We start from the raw sequence: 9232 nt of genomic DNA, 5'->3' as shown, positions 1-9232 counted from the left end.
TGATATACAACATTTGCAATTTTTTTCATTTTTCTTTTTGACTTAAGGTTTCAATATCTACTAAATGTGTATAACATATTCCCAATACTTTATAGGCACAGCCATTACGATTAAACCTGGCATATGTGGTCCATGTGACAATTATCATCAGTTAAATTCCATGGTAACCAGACAGTAAACATATTCACTTCTTTACTTAAGGCATTATGTTATTACTATGTTGTTCAGCAGTCTTTCAAACTGGTATACTGATACTGAGAAGCCATAATTTACTGTACCTTGGAAAAGGATCATTAAGGACTCACGGTACTAATGATATGGCAGAATGGGGACCAGTCTAGAAATGGGTAAAGAAAAAATATAGTACTTGTATATATGGGTCGGACTGGCCAGGATTGGTTGATAATGAGAGTAAGATTTTAATAAAATTAATCTTTTGAGAGCTTATTAACTGAAGAAAAACTGACATTTTTTTATTGATAGAATTTCAGTCCCTTTTCAGACCTGAGTTTGAAAAACTCATTAGTGAAATTACCAACTGACTTTAGGTGTGGAATTTAAAGCACATGTTTTAAATACATGTAGATCCAGTAAATGCTGCAGCTAATATGTTTTTTCTCTACACAGAAAATTTCATGAAGGATGTGTCTATACTGATAAATACTGGTTTTATCATCAGCATTCAGAAATTTAATGTTAATTGTCAGCAGTCTATATTTCATTATTGTGTTTTGCAACATTATACTTAAATTATGATTATTTAGATTCTCTATCACCATGCTTTAATGGTGATGACCCCTTCTGACTTTGTGTCCCACAATTTTCATTTAGTGAATGTAGTGGAACTTAGGATTTTGCATTTTAATTGGCTTGTGTCAACCTGACTTAAGTTTTACATTTTTGCTTTGGGGAAATTTTAGGCAATTTCTCCTAAGTCTCCTTTTCTGTAAGAATATATGCACCTATGTATTGCATAATATGACGAGGTTGATAATAGTTTTCAATCTTAAATTGAAGAGACTTAAATGGTGATAGTAAAAATGGTAACTCTTGATTAAACAGATTTGTCTTAATAATTTTTCTGAAATAAAGCTCAAATACTTAAATGTTGCCTGAAATGCACCATTTCAGTTCTTGGTGTACATGAACTTGCTATATAATTTAATAATCACTAATGTAATATTTGACCAGCAGAAATATGTATAGTTTTCTTATGCATTCAACAACTATTCTTAGGCCTGTCAAGAAAATCAAGGGTGGATATTGGACTCATGGTTTTAATGATATGGCAGAATGGAGACCTGCGTAGATAAATAATAGTATATATATAAGTTGGGGTGGCCAGGATTGGTTGAAAATTAAAGTAAGATTTTACATGTAGTAAAATTAATCTTTTAAGTGCTTGTCATAGTTGTAACTGAAAAAAAAAAACACAATACAGACACTATTTTTATTGATGAAATTTCAGTCCCTTTACAAAACCAGAGTTTGGAAAACTGATTACTGAAATTTGTGCAGAATTGAAAGCACTTGATTCAAACCCACCACCCTTTGATTACAAATCTGATGCATGAACAAATGAACTAGAAGCAGTTCACAAATTCTCTGAAATTAAACATATAATTTATATAATTTGGATCACGCTAAACATCGTTTGTTCTCCTGATTACTCCTAACAAACCGCATAGACACAGAACTGCCAGCGCATTATGCAACAGCTGATCTGGGTCTGTGCAATTTGCAGTTGGACTTGTCTTTTAAGAAAGTACATATGGTACTACTACCTCAAGTAGTTTATACCTTTATTCAAAGCTTTCAATTACTGATCAACCATAATACAGGTGATGTTTCTCATGAATGACTTTAAAACCAGACTGATTTTCATGTACTAGTGTGTGATTTGTAAGAAAAATTATACAGGAATCAGCACCATTCCAGCTTCCAAATGAAAGAGTTGTAAAATCTACCTCTGCAATTTCCAATTAGTTTGTGAAAATGTTCTTAACTGCATTTAATTTGTAAATAGCAATACATACAAGACAGTATATTTTGCATTCACTCCCCTACCCCTTCAAAGAGCCCTGGGTTGTCAAGTGCCCTAATCACTTTTACAAATCACTCATATCTCACCTCTGTCCACATGGGTTTGAGTCTTGGCTTGCCTGGCATGAGTAATTGAGAAAGCTTGCCAGTGGCTTTCCTTGGATTGTTGGTTTTACCCAGGCTCTTCCTCCACCAAATATACTGCCCACCATGCATAGCCCATCATGTGTTGAAAAATAGCATTAAACCAACAATAACCACAAACCTCCCCCATCCCAATTCTGAACATTGCAAAATCAGGTTCCTTGACATTTATTAAGAAAGGAAAATCTTGGGTACAGGAGATCTTTAGATATCATGACCTTTAAAAAAAAGAGACCCCTCTCCACAAAAGAGAAATAAACATGCAATATTTACATTAAAAGTATAACATTCATAAAGGTGTTTAAATACTAGGTTCAGATTGGAGAAAACTGAAAGTCTTTGATCATTATATCTTGTAATTGGTATATAGCATTATTGCAAAACATACCGCACATGAACTCAAATACAACAATATGAACTTTAATATTTACAGTAATAAACGCATGCTTTGAATTATTAATATCACATCATGCAAAAAGTAATAAATTCAATACTAGTTTTGAGGGTTGTTGTTTTTTATATTGGATACAATTTGCATATTAATAGCCTACTTTTTTCTAATTTCTGATTTGGATAAATATTTCTCTGGTTTCTAATAATGAGATAGGTAACTTTACAAATTCACAAGCTGTGTTGCAACCAAATGCTTTAATGGTTTGAAGTCGTAGGATGCTATTCAAGGACTGGGCTCAAGTTTCAATAGCAAAATTTGACCCTAATGTCACCATGGTTAAAATATTAAAAAAATTTAAAATTAACAGATTTTATCAGACTTAAAATGATCCAATCAGATGGCTGGCTGCAAGCCTTTGGGTTCCTAAACTTTAATTTATGACCAGGTGCTTGTTTTGTTGGTGAAATATAGACCTAACTAAGAAATTGAAAATTTTCTCACCCTCAGACACAGATTCAAGTAAAATCTGACATCTGATTGGCTAACTCACTGACCAATCTAAAGTCTGTATTTCTAATTGAATCTTTGCAGATTATGAGTGGGATAATTTTTTGTGTAATTTAAGGGTCTGGTCTTGAGTTATAAAAAAAATATCCTCTTAGCTCAATTAGAAATTTTTAATCTGAAATTGGCCAATAAAAAGCCCTCTGACCTATCAGGCTTGAGAAGGGTTACAACCTCAGACATGTGTTCCATGTTCTCAAAACTTGGTTAGCATGAAAATCAAGCTCAAGCTCAAAATTCCAATGTTAACCATATAACTTGGAGTACAGTTACATCATTCAAATTCCAATGCCAACCATATAACTTGGAGTACATCTACATCATTCAGATTCCAATGCCAACCATATAACTTGGAGTACATCTGCATCATTCAGATTCCAATGCCAACCATATAACTTGGAGTACATCTGCATCATTCAGATTCCAATGCCAACCATATAACTTGGAGTACATCTACATCATTCAGATTCCAATGCCAACCATATAACTTGGAGTACATCTGCATCATTCAGATTCCAATGCCAACCATATAACTTGGAGTACATCTGCATCATTCAGATTCCAATGCCAACCATATAACTTGGAGTACATCTGCATCATTCAGATTCCAATGCCAACCATATAACTTGGAGTACATCTGCATCATTCAAATTCCAATGCCAACCATATAACTTGGAGTACATCTGCATCATTCAGATTCCAATGCCAACCATATAACTTGGAGTACATCTGCATCATTCAGATTCCAATGCCAACCATATAACTTGGAGTATATCTAAATCATTCAGATTCCAATGCCAACCATATAACTTGGAGTACATCTGCATCATTCAGATTCCAATGCCAACCATATAACTTGGAGTACATCTACATCATTCAGATTCCAATGCCAACCATATAACTTGGAGTACATCTGCATCATTCAGATTCCAACCATATAACTTGGAGTACATCTGCATCATTCAGATTCCAACCATATAACTTGGTGTACATCTTTATCATTCAAATTCCAATGCCAACCATACAACTTGGGGTACGTCTGCATCATTCAGATTCCAACCAAATAACTTGGTGTACATCTTTATCATTCAAATTCCAATGCCAACCATACAACTTGGGGTACGTCTGCATCATTCAGATTCCAACCAAATAACTTGGTGTACATCTTTATCATTCAAATTCCAATGCCAACCATACAACTTGGGGTATGTCTGCATCTACATCATTCAAATTCCAGTGCCAACTATATAATCTGGAGTACATCTACATCATTCAAATTCCAACCAAATAACTTGGAGTATATCTTTATCATTAAAATTCCAATGCCAACCAAGTAACTTGGACTACACCTATATCATTTTAAAGCATAAATCAATTAAACTGATCCAAGGTAGGGAAATTCTGATAGTTATATGATTTTAATTTTTATTCTAATTAACATTACAAGTCACCAATTTATAGCAGGTAATGGACTGGTGAGTGCATAGTGCTGATGACCTTATGGCAGGTAATGGACTGGTGAGTGCATAGTGCTGAGGACCTTGTAGCAGGTAATGAACTGGTGAGTGCATAGTGCTGAGGACCTTATGGCAGGTAATGGACTGGTGAGTGCATAGTGCTGAGGACCTTATGGCAGGTAATGGACTGGTGAGTGCATAGTGCTGAGGACCTTGTAGCAGGTAATGAACTGGTGAGTGCATAGTGCTGAGGACCTTATGGCAGGTAATGGACTGGTGAGTGCATAGTGCTGAGGACCTTATGGCAGGTAATGGACTGGTGAGTGCATAGTGCTGAGGACCTTATGGCAGGTAATGGACTGGTGAGTGCATAGTGCTGATGACCTTATGGCAGGTAATGGACTGGTGAGTGCATAGTGCTGAGGACCTTGTAGCAGGTAATGGACTGGTGAGTGCATAGTGCTGAGGACCTTATGGCAGGTAATGGACTGGTGAGTGCATAGTGCTGAGGACCTTATGGCAGGTAATGGACTGGTGAGTGCATAGTGCTGAGGACCTTATGGCAGGTAATGGACTGGTGAGTGCATAGTGCTGAGGACCTTATGGCAGGTAATGAACTGGTGAGTGCATAGTGCTGAGGACCTTATGGCAGGTAATGGACTGGTGAGTCACCTTAGAAAAATAGTTATATAAACTGAAGCAGAATTTAATAGTTTCATCGTCCTACAATATCAACAAACTATATTGTTGTGCCAGTATTTAAATATTTTCACTATAAAAATATGTTTCAACTTATTGGTTTTATTATAACATTTGTCTCATTTTTGCTGTCCATGAGTCCTCCAAACATATGTAGAACTTCAAATGCACTTTTTCTTTTTGCTGCTTCTATTTGATTTTTTAATAACTATGTTTTTGTATGGATTTCCAGTGTATGTGTCATGGATGGAATCTTTTTTTTTGGGGGGGGCACATACTAAACGAAAGACCTCCAAATTTAGATAAGAAATCAAGCTTTACACATTTCAACATCAGTATTTGTGTTTAAATATGTAAAACAGTGTTAAATCAATTCAGGATGATCCTGAAGAGTTTATATTTTTCTTACTAATGTGATTCGAAATCAGAATCTACTGAATTTGTGCTGAAGTTGTTTCATGGCAACATGGCCTTATCATATAATTTAGGCATCAAATTTAAGTCTAGTCAAGTATGATCAATCAAATGTTCTAAATTTTATGATATGATTGTGATAAAGAAGCGAGGTAACGTGCACATTGTCCCAATTATTGATTTACAACACCAACAAGAAAAACAAGTTTATATTTGTGCCTGGTCACAATAACATTATTGTGTCAAATTAGTGAGGACAATGATAGGGGCATCGCTCAGTCCAAGGTGTTAGTATTGGATTCAGGCTTATCTGAACCAAACTGGTCATACATTTCCAGCCAGCCTATGTACTCTCACCAAACACTGAAAAGAATCTGCCAGCATCTCACTACAGGAACATGCATGCGGGACGGCATAGCTCAGATTTGCAATGTGGTTGACAAAAGCCAAAGTACGTTTCAAAGGATTTGTCTCCGTAAATTTGAAAAGATTCTTTCTATACTTGCAAAAATTTGTATCACTCCTATCAAATGAAACATAGTTGAGGCAAACCAGAGCAAAAGTTTGGGAAATCTTGAGCCATGTGAAACAGGAGTCATAAAATTATATTTTCTTGAATAGCTGTTAATAAAGGCAGTCTAGAGAGAATTATTCTAAATTTGATAGGAGTGATACAAATTTTTGCGAGTATAGAACGTATTCCTGATTGGCTAAGCTAAATGACATTTTTATGTGCGCATGTGTGTGTGTGTTGTTGTTGTTGTTGTAGAGTTTAACACCATTTTTCAGCACATGATATGCTATACATGGCAGCCAGTATTAATGGTGGAGGAAGAACCCGGAAAACACCCCCAGAAAGAACCACCAACCCACAAGAAGCAACTGGCAAGCTTTCTCACATACCCACATGTGTGTGTGTGTGTTTTTTCAGACAGAATTCAATGTTTAAAGAAATTCCCCTTGTCAAAATAGTCAGTTTAAGTTTTTAAGGAAAGCCAGGATGTTAGCTTTGGCAAATAATAAGTATCTCTTGTTTGATTGTCCACAGGATGTGTGTCAGAAAGTTGAGGACACAGAGCGAGATTCAGCTGCATGGTGAGGGTGAGTCATAGTATGGCACAATTTTGGTCTCAGTTGTAAATAATGTTTACATTACTGTGAGTTAGTAATTATTTCTTGAATTTATTCATATTAAATTCCAACATAAATTTTTCCATGAGTTCAGTAGCTAAGGGTTTGCATGCTTTTGTCTCAGGCATTATACAACTTGTGTATTACATGGATGTGTTCTGATTATAGTGGTTTGTATGTAACATAAATCATGTATTGTAGGAATTTCATCATTAATCTTATACGAATTATGAGAATTAATTTATCAGTCTTAAATAATGTGTAGCATGTGTGCTAAGAATTGACATTTATATGACTATGTCAGTGAATCACTAATTAGCCGAGTGATGTAGTTAGGACAAGTCCATTAATTTGTATGTGCAATTTAGTTGTGATTTCTTTTCAAATGAGAATTGATGGTGTTAGCATTAGGAACGTGTGCCACCTATTATAGATCAGCTAGTGGTATATAGTCCAGAGAGGGGTGTAATGGTTTATCTAAGAGGTCTAATTATGATATGATTCCAGGAGGAATTCTGGGAGCAGCTAGAAAGATATAAATCCACATTAATAGGTTGTTTGTGTATTAGATCAGGTTGTGAACTGACCGTAGCTTAGTTCTGTTGAATTATGATAGACGATATCTGATGTCAAAAGAATGGGAATATTGTTATATCAAGGAGAAGAACAAAATTTAGGTTGGGTATTATATTTATTTGAAGAAAAAAATAGCTCCATACCTGTTCTACACAGTGGAAAAGACCGCAGTCTACAACCAAAACAGTTAATGGTCTGAAGAGGCTAGAGGAAGATAGAGAAAGAAAAGAAATACAGCAACGTCGACATATTGCAAACAACAGTTTGGAAGATACCGGAAGCAACCAGTGATGCTGACATGCAGGCAATTTGAGTTATATCAGTCACTCGATTATATGATTTCATTTTGTGTATGTAATTGATTAAATTGTTATATTTTACATACAGGAGCTTGTGTTGTTCTATATCTCCGCTCATATCCGTTATTCCATCCATTAATTTCATATTTTATAATATTGTTTAATCTATCTGGGCAATAACACCATGATTGATTACGATAACCAAAAGTAATAAAAAGTGGGGGTCTCACATCATGGCACTTCTGACACTCTACCATTCACATTAGCATACAAGCTATTCATAGCAGTCAACCACCTGAAAAATATCCAACCCTCAAACTGAAACCTGTGGTGCTTGAAAAAGTTTTAAAACTTATGAAAGTCTTGATACACAGAAATCTACACAGGCTGACGACTTATCTCCCCAAATTCTCAAACTGAGTTAACCTGTTTCATGCTCGTTAAATTAGTTTACTCTTTAATACTCTTGTTGACCAAAAAACCAAACTTTATTTTAAAATATATGACACAATATATAAGTACAGTTACTGACCAAAGAAAGTGTCCAAATCGTCTCCAAGAAGCACAGGTATCCCAAAACTATGACGACATGGATAAGGGCAATTACTGACCAAGGGAAGTGTGTAGGTAGTCTCAAAGAAACAAAGGTGACGAAAATACTAAGCAAGGGAAATGTCTACGTAGTCTCGAAGAAGCAAAGGTGGCCAAAATTTATTTTATAAAATATGACGAAATGGATAAGGGTAGCTACAGACCAGTTGGTATTTTACCAGTCTCTTCTGAAACGTATGAAAGGTTTCCGTGTAAAACTCAGATTCCATTTTGATAATATATTTTGATAATATATTCAATACATTTCTATTTTTAAAAATAGAAGGTAATGGATGTCGAACAACTTAACTTCCATTGATGGAGGACTGGAGAAGAGTCTTGGACAATGGTTCCAAAGTGGGTGCAATATTAATGAACTTTGTCCAAGATCTTAGACAGCTTTCTGCATAGCCTCGTTACTAAAAAGGTGAAAGTTTACAACATTAATCAGAACTCAAACTAATGAAAACTATTTGTCTAACTGAAAACAAAGTGTTAAGTTACATCCTTACACAGAAATTGGAATACAGTCTACACAGAAAAACTGCAAGGTTCAACTCTGTGACTTATTATGCTTAATATCTTTACAAATTACATTTCTATACTGTCTAATTACACTGATGACAAAACCGTCTGTTGCATCCAAATCATCTAACGGGTTTCACAAAATGAGAGCAAGACCGGTTTGCAATCAGTCTTACAGGCTAATATCCAGAAATTCCAAATCATTGTTCTCGGCAAAAATGGTGATTTTTTAAATATATTAATTCACCGGGATGATCATGAAATGCACTGAGGAAGGTGTAAAACTCTTTGGAGTAGATATTAAACTTTGACTAAAATTTAACTACTACATAATTAACACTTTCCTAAAGCAACCATAAAGGCCATTCTATGTTTTGCGATGTCCCAAGCTCAAC

Source organism: Sinohyriopsis cumingii, chromosome 3 (genome assembly GCF_028554795.1).
Source record: "Sinohyriopsis cumingii isolate HCF-2022 chromosome 3, ASM2855479v2, whole genome shotgun sequence".
NCBI classification, from domain to species: Eukaryota; Metazoa; Mollusca; class Bivalvia; order Unionida; family Unionidae; genus Sinohyriopsis; species Sinohyriopsis cumingii.
This window is presented reverse-complemented; position numbering follows the sequence as displayed.